Source organism: Lepidochelys kempii, chromosome 14 (genome assembly GCF_965140285.1).
Source record: "Lepidochelys kempii isolate rLepKem1 chromosome 14, rLepKem1.hap1, whole genome shotgun sequence".
Classification (NCBI taxonomy): Eukaryota; Metazoa; Chordata; order Testudines; family Cheloniidae; genus Lepidochelys; species Lepidochelys kempii.
The window spans coordinates 38163566-38180869 of NC_136393.1; the positions used below are offsets into that span (position 1 = coordinate 38163566).

At 50.2% G+C, this 17304-nt stretch overlaps 2 pseudogenes; one reads left to right on the forward strand and one right to left on the reverse strand.

The window, feature by feature from the left end:
- Nucleotides 1–710: 710 nt before the first annotated feature.
- On the reverse strand, nucleotides 711–12392 carry LOC140897499 (class I histocompatibility antigen, F10 alpha chain-like; annotated as a pseudogene).
- Nucleotides 12393–16049: 3657 nt separating this feature from the next.
- LOC140897496 (olfactory receptor 14A16-like) lies at nucleotides 16050–17007 on the forward strand (annotated as a pseudogene).
- The last annotated feature ends 297 nt before the right edge of the window (nucleotides 17008–17304 follow it).

A 17304-nucleotide genomic window follows, 5' to 3' on the forward strand; every position in this document is an offset into this window, starting at 1 on the left:
TTCGCTTACAGTCGCATTTTTCAGGAACATAACTACAACGTTAAGCAAGAAGTTACTACACTTGCCCCGAGGTTTAATGCTGTAGAATGCGTTTTCCAATCACAAAGGTACTTTATTTGTGTCCAAATTTAAAATAGAAATGTCACACTCATAGCAAATGGTGACAGGAATGCCCCCGTCTGTCATAACGTGCTGCCCCTGGACCGGAGCATGAGGAAAGGGAGAGGTAGCACTACTGTGATAGGGGAACCCATATCATCAAACTTTGTTACCCAAAAATCCACACAGTCCACAGGTCTGTAGGTATCTGAGACATTGGAGGTCGTGTGTCAGCCCCCAGAAATCATTTCTTAGAAATGAAAAGCCAGCAAAAAGGTGGAACTGGAGAAGAAATAGGGAAAAACCCATTCCACATCCCCTCAGCCACAGCCAGAGAGGGATAGATCCTCATCTTTTCGCAAGTCCTGCTCCACACAGAGACACTAGCCAACCACCGTCTGATATCTGGAGACTCAGTGGCTCAGTTTGGAGCAGATTTTTGTGTGTCAGAAAAGCTGGTGGCATCTCAGACTGGACCTCGATGAGAGCAAAGAGTCTTCTTCCTACAAATCACAATTTCTGCATTCAGTTTTTTCAAGCGGGTCCATTTGCCTCACAGATGGAGGTGGCATCCCATAATTCCTCACTGGATGGCCAGGGCCACTCTGAACCTAGCTCCGGGCTCCCATGCTCTGGGTGTCTGTTCCCGATGAAGAGCTGGAAGCAGAAACTTCTCCGATTTTTGCTGCGGTACAGAGAGAGAAGACAATTATTTAGAGGTGGCTTTACCTGTGGGGAACCCCAGCTAGGGAAGGCGGATGGGAATTCAGCTGTGGGTTTCCCCCCGCCATGCCCCCTCATGGACCCCAAACTAAGCTCTGTACAGAAACCCCCAGTCCTGACAATGGGCAGGCCTCCAGGAGAGAGCATAACAACCCTACGCACCATCTCCCGGTGCTCCGGGTACAGGCCTGCACTCCTGTCCCCAGAGTCATGCTAAGGGGCACGCAGTGCATGCTGGGACGCTGGCCGAGCTTTGCCCTGGGGGGTGACCTTTGGATGCTGTTTCCGCTCTTTGGGGTTCCCTGGGTTTTGAGCGAAGGCAGCGCGTGTGTCAGAGGTTCCAGGGGAGCCGGGGAAGGGTGATGGCTGGGGCGGCCCCGCAGATTTCCACAGGCCCAGGAATTGTCAGGCCTAGAGTAAACAGCAATCGGCGCTCATCTTCAGTCACTACTCCCCTCCCACTATGATGCACTGGGGCATCTGGGCCCTGTACCCCAGATTTACTCACTGGCTGCCAGAGCGTAGCTAGGTCTCCATGGGCCTGAAACACAAGCAGAGAATGAGGATCAGTGCAGGGGAGCAGGGTAACCCCTCCCCATTGGTGACCCCGACTCCCCCTTCCCCAGACACAAGGCTCCCCGTGACCCCGATTGCACCATGCTGAGGCCAGCTCTACCCCAGTGACCCCCCCCCACAATAAGATGCCCAGTCAACCACAGAGCCCACTCTGCCCCCAGCAGGACCAGGCTACTGTGATCAACGCTGCCCCACCTCTCCTTGGGGGTGGGAGGACCCATTCACCCTTGGCTGGCTGGGCTGCCCCATTCCCGAGCCGCCCTCGCATACATCCCAGCTCCACAGGGACCAACTGTTACCTGCTGATTTTCCCCTCCACAGGGTAACGCTTGCTCCTACAGCTCCAGCCAGAATCAGAGCAGCCAGGGCAATGGAGGCCAGGACCCAGAGGGGCAGGGGGCCCTTCTTCCCAGGGGCTGTGGGATGGAGAAGGACTCAGGTCAGCGAGGGGAGCATCCACTGGTCCATCCTCCTGGGTCAGCCACAGGCTTTTGCCTTGAACCTCTCCCCAAGGGCCTATACAGAGACCTGGCCTCCAGAGGAGAGGAAAGTCTGAGGCAGGAGGCGGACAGGGATGGGGCACAAGACCGGGCACTCTGCCAGGCACTGCCAGCCATACACGCCACACAGTTGCTGGGCCTTTCACTTGTAATAACATCAGCCTGTGGAACTCACCGTCACTGGATGCCACCATGGCCAGAAAATCAGATTCTCTGAGGGATCGGCCATTTCTGTGGATCACACAAATCCCCAGACTAGAAGAGTTCACACTGATGATGGGCAGGGATATTGACCCTTCTGCTACAGGGGCTCACCCCATCTCTGAAACTCCAAGAGGGCTGTGCCCCCACCCCCCGCCATTCACCCCACCCTTACTCCAGACAAGCGCAGGCTCTGCCAGGCTGCTGTGCTCTACCCGGCAGGCATAGCGGTGCCTGTCCTCCTCCTACAGGGAGATCTCAAGAGACGACTGCATGTAGTAGGTGCCGTCAGCGTTGGGCAGGATCCCGCTGGACTCTTTCTCCACCAGGATGTCTTTTCCATCCTGCATCCAGGAGATGTGGATGGGATGTGGGTAAGAACCCCTGGTGTGGCAGGAGAGGGTGATGGAGTCATCGGGGGCATCTCTGCGGGAAACTGAGACCTTGGGGTGCACTGGGAGGAGACACAGGGCGTTAGCCAGACGCCGGGGGCTGGGACCATGTAACAGAACAGGTAAAGGCCCTGCAGAGTGTCTGATAGACTTTAAGGTTAGAAGAGACCATTGTGGTCATCTAGTCTGACCTCCTGCACATTGCAGGCCACAGAACCTCACCCACCTGCTCCTGGAACCGATCCCTAACCTCTGCCTGAGCGACTGGAGTCCTCAAATCATGATTTAAAGATTTCAAGTTACAGAGAATTCACCATTGACACTAGTTTAAAGCAGCAGTGACTCGTGCCCCATGCTGCAGAGGAAGGCAACAACCCCACGCCCCAAGGTCTCTGCCAGTCTCTCCTGGCGGAAAATTCCTTCCTGACCCCAAATCTGGTGATCAATTAGACCCTGAGTATGTGGGTGAGACCCATCAGCCAGATATCTGGGAAAGAATTCTCTGTAGCAACTCATAGCCCTCCCCATCTAATGTCCTGTCTCTGGCCATTGGGGATTTTTGCTACTGACAGTCGCCAATGGGCCACACACCATCGTAGGTGGACCCATCATACGCTCCTTGATTAGGCTCAACAAGCCAACCTCTTTGAGTCTCCTCTCATAAGATAGAGCTCTCCATTCCTCAGATCATCCTAGTAGCCCTTCTCTGCACCTGTTCCAGTTTGAATTTGAGGAATACTCACATGTGAGAGAGACTTGGTCTGCACCCATTTACATTGATTCGTAAATAGAGTTAGTTAATCTGGTGTCAATCCCCTCTGTTCTAATCCTTTCTCATATTGGTGTAGCTGAACTGGGTAGTTACCAGCAGAAGCCTGGGCCCAGGTCTCCTTCACTGCGCACGCTCCTGCACTGTAACCCAGCTACATCCAGGCAGGTTTTCACTGGGCCCTCCAAACACACGTGTGCGATTTAGGGGGCTAAGGGCCAGTTGGATTTCCAGCCCCCCTCGGTGCCTAACCCCGGTGATTTCACAGGGAGTCAGGCGCCTCCCTTTGGAAATCCCAGCAGGCCCCTCTCTGCATCCTCGGGCACTTCAATCCCGCTGCCACACTGCCCCGAGTCCCTGGCCCTTTCCACGCCTCTGCCCTCGACTGAGGAGGTGCTAGCGCTGGGCAAAAGAAGCTCAAGGCAAGTGTTTTTTCTTTGTCGAATGACAAAATGCATCCCCCGCCCCATTCCCAGTCTGCTGCCTTCACACGCACAGACGGCTGGGCCTTTTCCGGCTCAAACTTGCCAAAATTAATCAACTCACAACCCAGGGCTGAAACGGTTCAGCCCAAAAAGGAGACGTTGGAGGGAGCTGGAAGCCAACAGGAAAGGGCTTGCAGAATGGAGGCGCCCAGGCAGCCAGAACTGCTAGCACCAGCTAATAATCTGTCTGCACTGGTAACAACTGAGAACAACCCGCAGCTCTCGGCAAGCTCGTCATTGCTCCATCTCCATGCACTTTACAAAAAACGGTCAGCTTCATTATCCCCATTGTACAGATGAGGAAACTGAGGCACAGAGAGGGGTTGTGACTGGCCCAGGGTGACCCAGCAGGCCAGGGACAGAGCTGGAATAGAACACAGGCGCGCTTCATCACAGTCCCTCTGCCCAGCCACACCACCCTTTCCGGAGATACCCAAGCATAGGCGTTGGCTCCGTGGGTGCTCCGGGGCTGGAGCACCGACAGGAAAAAACATGGTGGGTGCTCAGCAGCCACCAGCAGCCTTCCCGATCAGCGCCTCCCCCTCCCCCGCAACGCCGTTGGCCCGCCACAGTCAGCTGTTCTGTGTCATGCAGGAGGCTCACAGGGGGAGGGGGAGGGGGCGGCACACGAGGGGGAAGGGGGCAGATCAGGGTGGGGAGAGGCAGAGGGGTTGGAGTGGGGGGCGGAGCGGGTGTGGGAAGAGGTGGGGCAGGAAGCGGTGGAGTGGGGGGAGGGCCTGGGGCAGAGTGGGGGTCGAGCATCCCCTGGAGCATTGGGAAGTCGGCACCTCTGTACCTAAGTCCCATTGGTGTGACTGTGCCCCTCCCGCACCCCATGCTAGCTCCTTGCAGGCTCACTCACCCTGCTGCCGCAGGACCCCACTCCCCTGCTGCACCGGGCTCTGCAGGGTGTCCAGACACTTTTGTTTCAGGTACCACCGGACGTACTGAGTCCACGTCTTGCCCGTCTCCCAGCTCTGCTTCTGAGGGAAGGCCGGCTGCTCGGCCGCGACCCACGTCCCCGTCTGGTCGTCAAAGCTGATGAAGTCCCTCCCATCGTAGGCGTACTGGAACCTCGGGGGTCCACGAGGGCCTGGCCGCTCAGAGCGCAGCCCACGTCAACCTGCTCGGTGTGAAACCCTGGAGGCGGGGGAGGGAGAGAGCTCAGACCGGGCACTGAGATCTGGGAAACGTGTCCATAGGGTGGGGTGGGGTCAGTGACACCGGCCATCTCTGACCGGTGCTGAGCGAGCGACCAGTTCCAGAGGATGCCGAGAAGCAGGAGGGTTTAGAGCAGAACCATGAGCAGGGCCCTCCTCGTTCCCCATTGATTTCCACGCTCAGCAGCTCACAGGGAGACTCTCAGCCTGGGGAACAGTGTCCCACAAGGGAAGGACTAGGAGCCCCCTTGCTGGAACCTTTCCAAACACACTGGAGACGGCTCTGGAGAAGCCCCTGTCTGGCCTAAGAGTGAGGGGCTCTTGGGGGCTGTTTGCAAAGGAAATCCCCCTTTGGAGATAGTCTCTCCCCCCGTTTCTGCCTCTCCCCAGACAGAGAGGGGAAGCTACCGAGGAACCCGAATGCCACTCACTTGCTCTCAGTGATGGGATAATGGATGGCGGATGTTCAGGGTCAGCAGACGTCCCTCGCCCTCCTCCTCACTCTCCAAGCCCAAGGCAGGCTGGAGAGGATGATGACCTCAGGAGTTACCCTGCCCAGCCAGCAGGCAGGGTGATGACACGAGGGCGATCGACTGGCTGTGAAAACAAGAGTCTGTCTGATTGCCAAGGGACGGAGAAACCCAGCCAGCAGCAGGGGGGTGCAGAACACGGCCCTAGGGCGGAGGTGACAGCGCTTCCAGGATCCTGACATCCCAGCACTTTACACACCTTCCTGGAGCCTCCCAAACCCACTGGGCTGTAGCGATGGGACCCCAACCCTACTGATGGCAAACGGGCTTCAGCTACTAGCTCAGGGTCACACTGAGTGTCAGAGCCATGGATGGACCCCTTCACTAACCACGGCCGCACACTCCCTCCCACAGCTGGCAATTGCAACCAGGCCCTAATGTCTGGTCCCCCTGACTTTGAGAGGGAGTGTCACTCCTGCTTCCATTACTGCCTCTTGATCTGTGGGACTTTGGGCAAGTTGCTCCCACTCTCTATGGCTCTCTGGGACTCACATCCCTGAATGGGCTTTAAGAAAGACAATGGTTCAAGTTTGGCCCCAACTAGTTCTTATTTCTCGAGATTAGCCATTTTAGCAAAGTTTAGAATTCTTGACATTCAACACCTGGAAACATCCCTTTCTCCTTCACAGACGGCCTTAACATCCCTTATCTCACCCAGGCTCCCTGCTGCCTGGAGTTAGAGAATTGACCCTGTTCCCACTGGACCTACCCAAGGTGTCACACAGCAAAACGGTGACGGAGCCAGAAAGAGAAGCCAACAGTGATGACTCCTGTTCTAACTATGAGACAACAACCCCCTGGAGGCAGGGATAGAGCCCAGGAAATCAGGTGTGAACATTTTCATGGAAACCGTTTCTGTCAGAAAATCCATTCAGACGAAACCACTTTGTTTCTTGAAATCATAACGAGTAGGATGAAAATTCTTAGCAAAAATATTTGTTTGCAAAACAAGAGCGTCTCCTGTTTGTCACAGTGCATTAAACTGTCTCGTCGTACACAAAGGGGAGACACTATGATCTAGCAAATAGAAAAAGAAGTACTTGTGGCACCTTAGAGACTAACCAATTTATTTCAGCATAAGCTTTTGTGAGCTACAGCTCACTTCATCGGATGCATCTGTAGCTCTCGACAGCTGTAGCTCACGAAAGCTTCTGCTCAAATAAATTGGTTAGTCTCTAAGGTGCCACACGTCCTCCTGTTCTTTTTGCGAATACAGACTAACACGGCTGCTACTCTGAAACCAACTATGATCTAGAAAATTAGATGAGATGCTTCAGTCTGAGCTAAGTAGTTGCTGCTCTTCACAATTTCAAAAGAATAAAATACAAAACCAATAGAATATTAGGTCATAATCGGATATGGCTCAGTGTGATAGGACACCCCTAGTCTGCACTGCTCCGAGTGACACTCTTCAGTGGATCCCCAGCAGCCACCCATGGTGAGGTAGGTGGGAGAGGATTGTTATTCGTCCTTGACAGAAGGAGAAACGAAGGCTGAGAAAGGAGCAGGGACCTGTCTTAGCTGATGCAGCCAGTCAGTAGCAGAGTTGCTCTCAAATGAGCTACAGACCAACAATTTTTCATCGTAATTATTCAACAAGTATTTGAGAAGAATTGGAATGTTCGAGAGGATCATGAACTGCTCCAGGACAATGAATGGAGACCAGCATCAACATTGGTCAAACTTATAACTGGTTGTGACTTATTTGCTTGGTCATAAAAGAGAACAACAAAGACCAGAGTTTCCTCCCTGTCAATAGCCCCCTCCTCAGCCAATCAAGGTTGAGACTTTGGGGGGTGGGAGGCTAAGGGTTCTCATCAAATAGCCCAAAGAATGGCCCTGGTCATTTCCAATTCCAATCTCCAATTCCAGTCTCACCTCTCTGTGAGGGCCTCCCACAACCGCCCCCCCCCGGCCCTCGCTCCACACACAGAGCTCCTGTTGGTGGGAGGAGAGCAGAGGAAAAGGACAAAGGAAGCAAGAAGAGAAAGGTAGGAGGGATAGAGGAAAAGGGAAAACAAAAAGGAGAAACCCCAATGTCCCCAGTAATTCTAAGGGACAATGTCCTAGGTCGGAAATAAAATGCTGCCCCCACAATCTAGTGTTTTCCTTTCCTAAAAATCAGCCGGCACCTGATGGATCAGACTGAACAGGTTCCAAACCTCTCCGAGGCTCTTACCTTCTCTACAGAGACGTCTATTTTCGAGCAAAACCACTAAAAGAAAAGGAGAAAACTCCGAAGAGGGTCCTCCTTGTGCTCACGTACGTGCAAGTGAATGCTCTCTCAGTCCTCCAGAAGAGACCTCGAGAAGGAGACGTGCTGAAGCAAAGCCACAGGGATCTCCGAGGTTGCCCCTGTCCTGCACCCCTGTCCTGCCTGGCTGATGTCAAGATCTCTCTGTGAGGTCATCGCCTCCCCACCACCTTTGTCCAATAGGCTGAGGTCCTGCCAAAGGCCCTTGTGATGTCACTGCCACACCCACCCCTCCCCTGCAGTGCTGATGTCCTGCCCCTGTCCAGCCACATTGGATGTTTCAGCTGCTTCCCCTGGATCACCCCACGCAATGAGCGTTCATTGTGGGCTCAAGCCCAACACAGTAAAACATCAGAGGCTTCTCCCCATGCTACGCTCAGTTTTTCATACATGAGCAGGCTTTATGGACAGAAGAGACAATTAGAGCATGTCATCTCACCCCCTGCATATCACATGCTTTCTGTTGAGCATAGTAGCTAGTTTTTGATTGCAGACGTTCCAGAAAGGCATCTCGTCCTCATTATAAGACATCAAGTGGTGGGGAATTCCCACCACTTCCCTTTCTAGTTTGTTCCTTTGGTGATTCATCCTCACGGTTGAATATGTGTGCCCTCTTTCGAATACGAATTGGTCTCTTTTGAGTTTCCAGCCACTGTTATGCTTTTCTCTGCTAGATTAATGATTCCTTTAATGGTAGATTAATGGTAGATTCCTTTCCTACCCGATATTTTCTCTCCATGAAGTCACTTCAACACTTCAATGATGTCACCTCCCGATCTTCTTTATCGTCTACACAGGCTGAGCTCTTTCAATAGTTCATTCGCAGGCATATTTCTCCAGCCCTCAAAATGTTTTATTGCTTTTTGCTGCCCCATCTCCAAGATTTCCAAATCTTTTTTCAAAGGTGGATGCCAAAACTGGATGCAGGATTCCATGATCAGTCTTCCTCATGGTGTGTCACCTCCCTATGCTCCTCACTGCTCTTTTCATGCATCTAATGATGGCTTTAGCCCTGTTCACCACAGCATCACCCTGGGTGCTCACGTTGAATGGCTTGCCAAGCATGGCCCCTAAATCCTCTTCACACTCAGTGCTTTCCTGGATACACTTCCCCATTCTGTAGGTGTGGCCTGCATGCTTTGTCGCTAGCTATAGGACCCTTCATTTGGTTCTTTTCCAACTTGTTTTCTTTGAATGGCTCCAGCTTATCAAGGGATCCAATTGCTCTGTGTCACTGCCCTCTCCTCATTAATTACCACTCTACTACTATTTTATCACCCACTAACATTAGCAGCAGTGATTTTTTATTTGGGTTGCAGTTCATTGATATTTATTTTCAAGAATTAGTCCTTGAGAGCCTCTTCATATCCCTCATGCCCAGAACCTGCTCCGCACAGCACAGCGAGAAAAGGCCACCCAGCCCAGCTGTGCCCTATAGGGCTAAGCACAGAACAAACGTAGGAGCTTGTGTCATCCATAGCTTCTGAACAACATGTGGGGGTCATCAGCTTTCAAAGACACTCTAGTCCGGTAGCGTAGACAGTCCCCAAACGTATCTAAGTGTCCCGCCTTGAAAAACAGGAGAGAAAAAAACAGAACCTTGAGTAGCTTTATTTTATAGTCTTGGAAACTGAGGCACAGAGAAGCAAAGAGATTCGCTCATGGTCAAAAAGCCAGGAATAGAAAACGGCAGATCTGCTGATAGTCAGTCCTGGGCCCTAGCCGTGTTTGTCTTGGCCTCTCTGCTTCAGCTCCAGTAACAACCCGAGTCGAGGTTTTCTTCTTCTCCGTGTCCTTTAACTTCATGGCACTGCAGAAGAAAGATTTTTTCTGACCAGCTGGCTCTAATGCTTGGAGATGTCTTTCCAGAAGTCGTGCTCTGGCTCAGTCTCATGTCGTAGGTTTTCTGGAGGAAGCACTCAGTGCCGTTCTAGGGCCTGTGTTACACAGAAGATGGACTGAATGGTCCTTTCTGACCTTAAGTTTTTTCTTTTGCTAGGAGGATAAAGCTGGACATTTTCCCTCAATCACTTTCCTTTGGAATAATTTCAATCCAGTCCAAAGGATTTCCTCTTCCATTGTGACTTCAGCACCTTTCCTAGCAAACAGTTACTGTTCGAGCACAGGTTTCCAGTTTCAGGCTGTCCCAGGATGAGATGGCCATGAAAGGGGTAGTAGCTCAAGTGAACCTATCCCCAGGTGAAGGGAATAAGTGCAGGGGCACATGAGAAGGAGCAGCATGTATCTAGGATCCAGGCCTGTTGGGTGATATAAGAACAGCCTGTGCTCAGCCAGGAGAGAGATCCGCAATGGGAGCAGGCCTGGGAGGGGCTTGGATATTCCTTTAAAGGCAATTTGGGTACACAGTAGGGGATGGCACAGCCAAGCTGCTAGGGTTGGGAGCTGGGTCTCCTGGCAGTGTCCAGGAACGAAAGCACAGCACCTGCCAGAAAGGGAGTCCCCACAGAGGGACGCCGTAGTCTTCCAGGGAGGGAAAAGGCTCTCACTGCCACTTCTTAACCTCATGGGGTGTTCTCCTGCTCTGCCAACCCCACCCCTATTCCAGGTGCCTGAGGGAGCAGGAACCAGAGGCCATCCTGTAGCTGGGGCAGAGATGGAGGTTGATGACCTACCTGCCCGTGGTGACCATGGTGCAGGACAGCCCTCAGGACATGCGAATGTAGCTCCAAATATGCAGAATGAAGCTTCCCTTTGCTGGCACGAGACCTTGCAGGTTGCGGGGAGTGAGACAGGCACTAACTTTTGGTAACCCTCATTGGGATCAGCGGGTAATGGTTTGTAGAAAGTGGTGTTGGAGAGCTTTACAAAAACTAGGCAAGCCATTTACAACACACACTTTGTTTCTCTACAAAAGAAAAAGGACACTAAACTCTCTAAACTACTACATGCCACAAGGGGCCACAACAGTGGTTCCCTTAACCCACCCAGCAATATTGTTAATCTATCCAACTATACTCTTAGCCCAGCAGAAGAATCTGTCCTATCTCGGGGCCTCTCCTTCTGCCCCTCCACCCCCAGGAACATGATACAGTTCTCTGGTGACCTAGAATCCTATTTTTGACGTCTCCAACTCAAGGAATATTTCCAACACACCTCTGAACAACATACAAACCCACAGAGACCTTCCTACCAAGACTACAAAAAGAAGGATTCTGGGTGGACTCCTCCTGAAGGTTGAAACAACAGACTGGATTTCTACAGAGAGTGCTTCCGCCGACGTGAACGACCTGAAATTGTGGAAAAGCAACATCACTTGCCCCATAACCTCAGCCGTGCAGAACACAATGCCATCCACAGACTCAGAAACAGCTCAGACATCATAATCAAGAAGGCTGACAAAGGAGGTGCTGTCGTCATCATGAATAGGTCGGAATATGAACAAGAGGCTGCTCGGCAGCTCTCCAACACCACTTTCTACAAGCCATTACCCTCTGATCCCACTGTGGGTTACCAAAAGAAACTACATCATCTGCTCAAGAAACTCCCTGAAAAAAGCACAAAAACAAATGTGCACAGACACACTCCTCGAACCCCGACCAGGGGTCTTCTATCTGCTACCCAAGATCCATAAACCTGGAAATCCTGGACGCCCCATCATCTCAGGCATTGGCACCCTGACAGCAGGATTGTCTGGCTATGTAGACTCCCTCCTCAGGCCCTATGCTACCAGCACTGCCAGCTATCTTTGAGACACCACTGACTTCCTGAGGAAACTACAATCCATCGGTGATCTTCCTGAAAACACCATCCTGGCCACTGTGGATGTAGAAGCCCTCTACACCAACATTCCACACAAAGATGGACTACAAACCATCAGAAACAGTATCCCCGATAATGTCACGGCAAACCTGGTGACTGAAGTTTGTGACTTTGTCCTCACCCATAACTATTTCACATTTGGGGACAATGTATACCTTCAAACCAGCGGCACTGCTATGGGTACCCGCATGGCTCCACAATATGCCAACATTTTTATGGCTGACTTAGAACAACGCTTTCTCAGCTCTCGTCCCCTAATGCCCCTACTATACTTGTGCTACAATGATGACATCTTCATCATCTGGACCCATGGAAAAGAAGCCCTTGAGGAATTCCACCATATTTCAACAATTTCCATCCCACCATCAACCTCAGCCTGGACCAGTCCACACAAGAGATCCACTTCCTGGACACTATGGTGCTAATAAGCGATGGTCACATAAACACCACCCTATACTGGAAACCTATTGACCACTATGCTATTGGCCTTGTTTGAACTACCTGCCCGTGGTGATCATGGTACAGGACAGCCCTCAGGACATACGAAGGCAGCTCCAGATCCAGGAGCAGCTTCCCTTTGCTGGCAGGAGACCTTGCAGGTTGAGGGGGGGTGAGACAGGCACTAACATGGGCATGGAAGTTTGGGGAACAGGACAGAGGCCGGGGCTGGGCAAGGAGGGCAGGGACCTGGGAAGAAAGAGGGAAGATCAACCACTTTCTGAATGTGGGTAAGGAGAGTGGGAAATTGAGGTGCCACATGGAAGCTGGATTGCCATTTGGCCGAGCGTCTGAAGAATAGCTACAGCTAAAATAGAAAAGCTATTAAGTGTCAGAAGAAGATGAATCATGGAATTCAGAGTTCAGGGCTGACCAGCAAAGATGTCGTATATGTCATAAACCAGTCTGCGCTCTGCCACCTCCATGGTCTTGGAGACAGGGGTCCATCCCTTGGACAGGGGTTAAAAAATCTTTCTCTCAGACACACAACTGTGAATAGTTTGGAAAACAAACCCTACTTATAATGTTGTTCACTGGCCCTGCTAGAAACTCCAAACTCCACCCTCCAACCATTGTGAACCAGGACCAGGGACACCATTCCCCTCTCCTGTCTACAGGTACCTGTGCACCTGCAGACATTGCAGCTGGCACATGCATTGGTGCAGGCTCTGTCACGGAGCTGGATGAATCACCCTGCTGGCCCACATACCCAGCGTTCTCTCCCTGAGCAATCCGTCCCACTGTCTGCTCCACCTCTCTTCATCCAGGAACCTCTAGAGCAGTCTCTCTTGATGGATTGTGTCCTTCTCCTCTTTGGCTCTTTTGGAAACCAGGTGCTTTTGGCTTCTCTTTGCCTCTATTGGCAAACCTCCTGCACGGTCCTCGTCCTTCTGGCCCACTGCTGGCCACTTGTAGCACCCACAGTCCCACGCAGCAGTCTTGGCCCAGCAGGCGTGCAAGTGTCTTCCAGTGGAAGGAAACAGAGACTATATTCATTGTACTGCCTGGGGTGGGGGGAAGAATCCCCCACTTTGCTTTCTGTCTGTACACACTGTGGAATGTTTCTAGATCACTCTTTCATAAATTCTCGTGTACTCTCCATCTCACTTCCGTCCCTGGAAGATTCACAGAGGCACAAGCAACCTGTCTGCTGACAGTGGCCAATGCCAGGTTCTCCAGAGGGAATGAATGGAACAGGTATTCATCAAGTGATCCATCTCCCTTTGACCATTTCCAGCTTCTGGCAAACAGAGACTAAGGACACCATTCCCACCCATACTGGTTAATAGCCATTGATGGACCTTTCCTTCATCAATTTCTAGAGTTATTTTTTGAACCCGGTTATAGTCTTGGCGTTCACAACATCCCCTGGCAAAGAGTTTCACGGGTTGACTGAGCATCAACCTCTTGTTTTACTTTAAATCAATTACAGATAATTAAGATGCTGGATCTGGCTGACGCAGGGTAGGCTGCAGTTGTGTTTTGGGGACCTTTACCAATCCTGGCTCTGACTTTGGGGAATCCCTTAATATTTTAGAACTATCAGAAAACCAAGTAATTTTCCAGGCATGTGATAGGATCACATCAAAGTACGCGGAGGAGCTATTGAGGGCAATGGTGTGTGAACAGCACATCAATGAGTGCAATGGTTTTATGAGATACCGGGGACAAGGGGAGGGTGACCTACAAAAGCTCTCTCTATCCAAACATTTGAAAAAGTCATCCAGAATTCATGCTTCAAAAAAAAATTCCGACTATCACCTTCCAGGAGTGGAAGGAAATCAGGACAAAAAGTAACAAACTTTTGAATTACAATGCAGTCTTCTGCAGGCTGCAGAGTGGATTCTCTCTTACCCTCCTCCCGAGCCCGGTAACGGAGATGCCAGGTTGACACAGGGCAAAAGAATGTCTGCTGCATGAAGCATCATCTAAAGTCACCTTCCAAGGAGTTCAAGAGAAACCAGGATAAAATCAAGGATTCAAAATTCCTATTGTTACTGCTAGGTGGGGTAATAATTTGCTACCTAAAGAATACACCTGAAGAATTAGATAAAAGTACCAATAGAACAAAAAGCTCGACTTGCAAAAATAGCCCCTCAGGCCTGCTAGGCTTGTTAGCCGTTACCAGTATGGAATGCTGTACCTTCAAGGTTTTCCCCCTCTGTTTGGACTTGTGATGAGGAATACAAATCCCACGCTGGGCAAGAAGGGCTTAAGGAGCTGCTCTGGCTTCAGCCAGACCCACCCCAACACATTTGCAGGGTAGCCACAGACCGGAGGGAGGATTTAAAAGGGAGCAGAACAGCTCACTTGTGGGCAGACCTGGCAGAGGAAGGTCCTTTATCTGGCAGATCCTGAGGGAAGGCTGGCTCTGTCCCTCAGCAACTGCCTGAAGGTCCCTCCCTGACATGGGCGGCGAGTTCTATGGGCCTGTGGAGCCCGGGCACCAGGAATATTCCTGTCCCAGGGGCCCGGCTCCACCAAAGTTTCCAACCTCACACACACACACACACTCCCCCCGCACTTCCCCCAGCCCCACCTGCTGTCCCCGGGCAATTTAAAACAGCCTGGCGCCTCCCGCCGCCACCCACAGCACAGCGGGGCTGAGCGGCTTCCTGCGCGCTCGTTGGAACTTTTGCACCGAGTTTTCAGTTTCTTTAAAAAAGAATCCCGAAATGTTTGAGGGAAGCAGACAGGTTCTAAGATGTTGTTGTTGGCGGTATTGTTTAGCTGAAAAAACAATCTCCATTAAAAAGAACCCAGCTGAAAATTTCCAACCAGCAGTAAATGTTAAATAAATTGGGGAACATTAATCTTGCCTGATAAGAGCCTGATTTCAAACTCATTGATTCGATCTCATCTCTGTGATTTCTCTTTCAAGGGGATAGTTGCGTGGAGGTAACAATTGAATAAGCAATAAAGTTGGCAGCACACAGAATGTTTTTTACAGAAGAGCCCCTTTAAACCGGGGACAAGGGGAGAGAGACCTACAAAAGCTCTCTCCACCCAAACATTTGAAAAAGTCATCCAGAATTCATGCTTCAAAAAAAAATTCCGGCTATCACCTTCCAGGAGCGGAAGGAAATCAGGACAAAAAGTAACAAACTTTTGAATTAGAATGCAGTCTTCTGCAGGCTGCAGAGTGGATTCTCTCTTACCCTCCTCCCGAGCCCGGTAATGGAGATGCCAGGATGACACAGGGCAAAAGAATGTCTGCTGCATGAAGCATCATCTAAAATCACCTTCCAAGGAGTTCAAGAGAAACCAAGATCAAATCAAGGATTCAAAATTCCTATTGTTACTGCTAGGTGGGGTAATAATTTGCTACCCAAAGAATACATCTGATGTTGGTGGTGGTGGTATTGTTTAGCTGAAAAAACAATCTCCATTAAAAAGAACCCAGCTGAAAATTTCCAACCAGCAGTAAATGTTAAATAAATTGGGTAACATTAATATTGCCTGATAAGAGACTGATTTCAAACTCATTGATTCGATCTCATCTCTGTGATTTCTCTTTCAAGGGGATAGTTGTGTGGAGGTAACAATTGAATAAGCAGTAAAGTTGGCAGCACACAGAATGTTTTTTACAGAAGAGCCCCTTTAAACCCTGGCTTAGAGTTGAACCAAGCAGCCAAAGCCTGTCTATCCTGACCTCGTTCAAGGACACACGGGAGCTGACTGGGGGTGGAACCCAAAGTTCCTGGCCTAGCTCCACACTGCTGCTGGCTGAGTATAAATGGTGTAAATGGGTGTACAGAACTTACACAGAAGACATGGGGCTGTGTTGGCATTTTATTCTTCATACTGCATTTTATCAAGCCACACCTTGTGCCGAATCCTCAGATTGGGTAAAGTGATGAAGGAGGTTACACAAGTGTGATAATATTACTGATTGATTGTCAGAGGTGAGGAGCACTAAGAACACCTAGTCATTGTAAGTGATGAGTTCTATGTACCTTTGACATTCCTAGAATGAGATATTAGGGAAAGGAGAAACAGGGCCATTCCCTCTGTCACTCTAGTCCTGATCATTGTCCTTCTCATTCCCTCCACAGCCATCACACAGTGTACTGAGGAAGAAAATGTCCAACCAAACCTCCATGATCGAATTCTTTCTCCAGGGATTCTCTGATGTTCGGGAGCTGCAGATTTTACAAAGCAGTGGTGTTTCTACTGCTTTACCTGATATCCCTGCTGGGGAACCTTCTCATCATCACAGCCAGAGCCCTTGACCGCCACCTTCACAACTCCATGTACTTCTTCCTGATGAATCTGTCCATTCTAGACTTTGATTCCATCTCTGTCACCATTCCCAAATCTATGGCCAATTCCCTCATGAACACAAAATTGATTTCTTATTCTGGATGAGATACCCTAATCATTCTTTTCTTATTCTTTGCTTCAGCAAATTTTCCCTTACTGACCATCATGCCGTACGATTGATACATCGCCATCTGCCAACCATTGCCCTTGGAGACAGTAATGAACAGGAGAGCTTTCGTCCAAATGGCAGCCAGTGCCTGGATCAGTGTTATTCTCTACTCTGCAGTGCACACCAGGAACACGTTTGCAATATCCTTCTGTGGAGGCAACGTGGTGGACCAGTTCTTCTGTGAAATCCCCCAGCTCCTCCACCTTGCCTGCTCTGACTCGTATCTCAGGGAAATTGTTGTTATTTCTTTTCACGTGCTTTTAGGTTTAATCTGCTTTGCTTTTATAATTGTGTCGTATGTTCAGACCTACAAAACAGTGCTGAAAATCCCTTCGAAGCAGGGCCAGCATAAAGCCCTCTCCACCTGCCTCCCTCACCTCACTGTGGTCTCCTTATTCCTTTTCACGGGCACCTTTGCCTTCCTGAAACCAACCTCCAACTCGACCTCAGATCTGAATCTCTTGGTGGCTGTTCTCTATTCTGTGTTGCCCCCAATGATGAATCCGATCATCTACAGCATGAGAAACAAGGAAATGAAAGGTGCACTGAGTAAACTGATAGGTTGGAGGTTATTCAGCAAGAATATAATGTCTATATTTCTCCACTGATTGCGAGTTCATTCTGTGTTTCTTTATAAATAGAATCATCTGATGACATTATTGCCTTCATGACAACATACTTTGCAATCTTTTTATGCAGAATTGGGTATTTGCATTCATAAAAATCCAGACAAATTTAACCCAAGAAAATTGGAGTTACTCTAGGTTTACATCAATGTAATTAAGATCAGAATCTATCTATCTATCTATCTATCTATCTACTGCTAGACACCACCATTCAATGTGATAGTCACTAGCCATAGCAATGTTCCTAGTGGGTTCTCTGGCTCTTCTTTGTCAGGATAA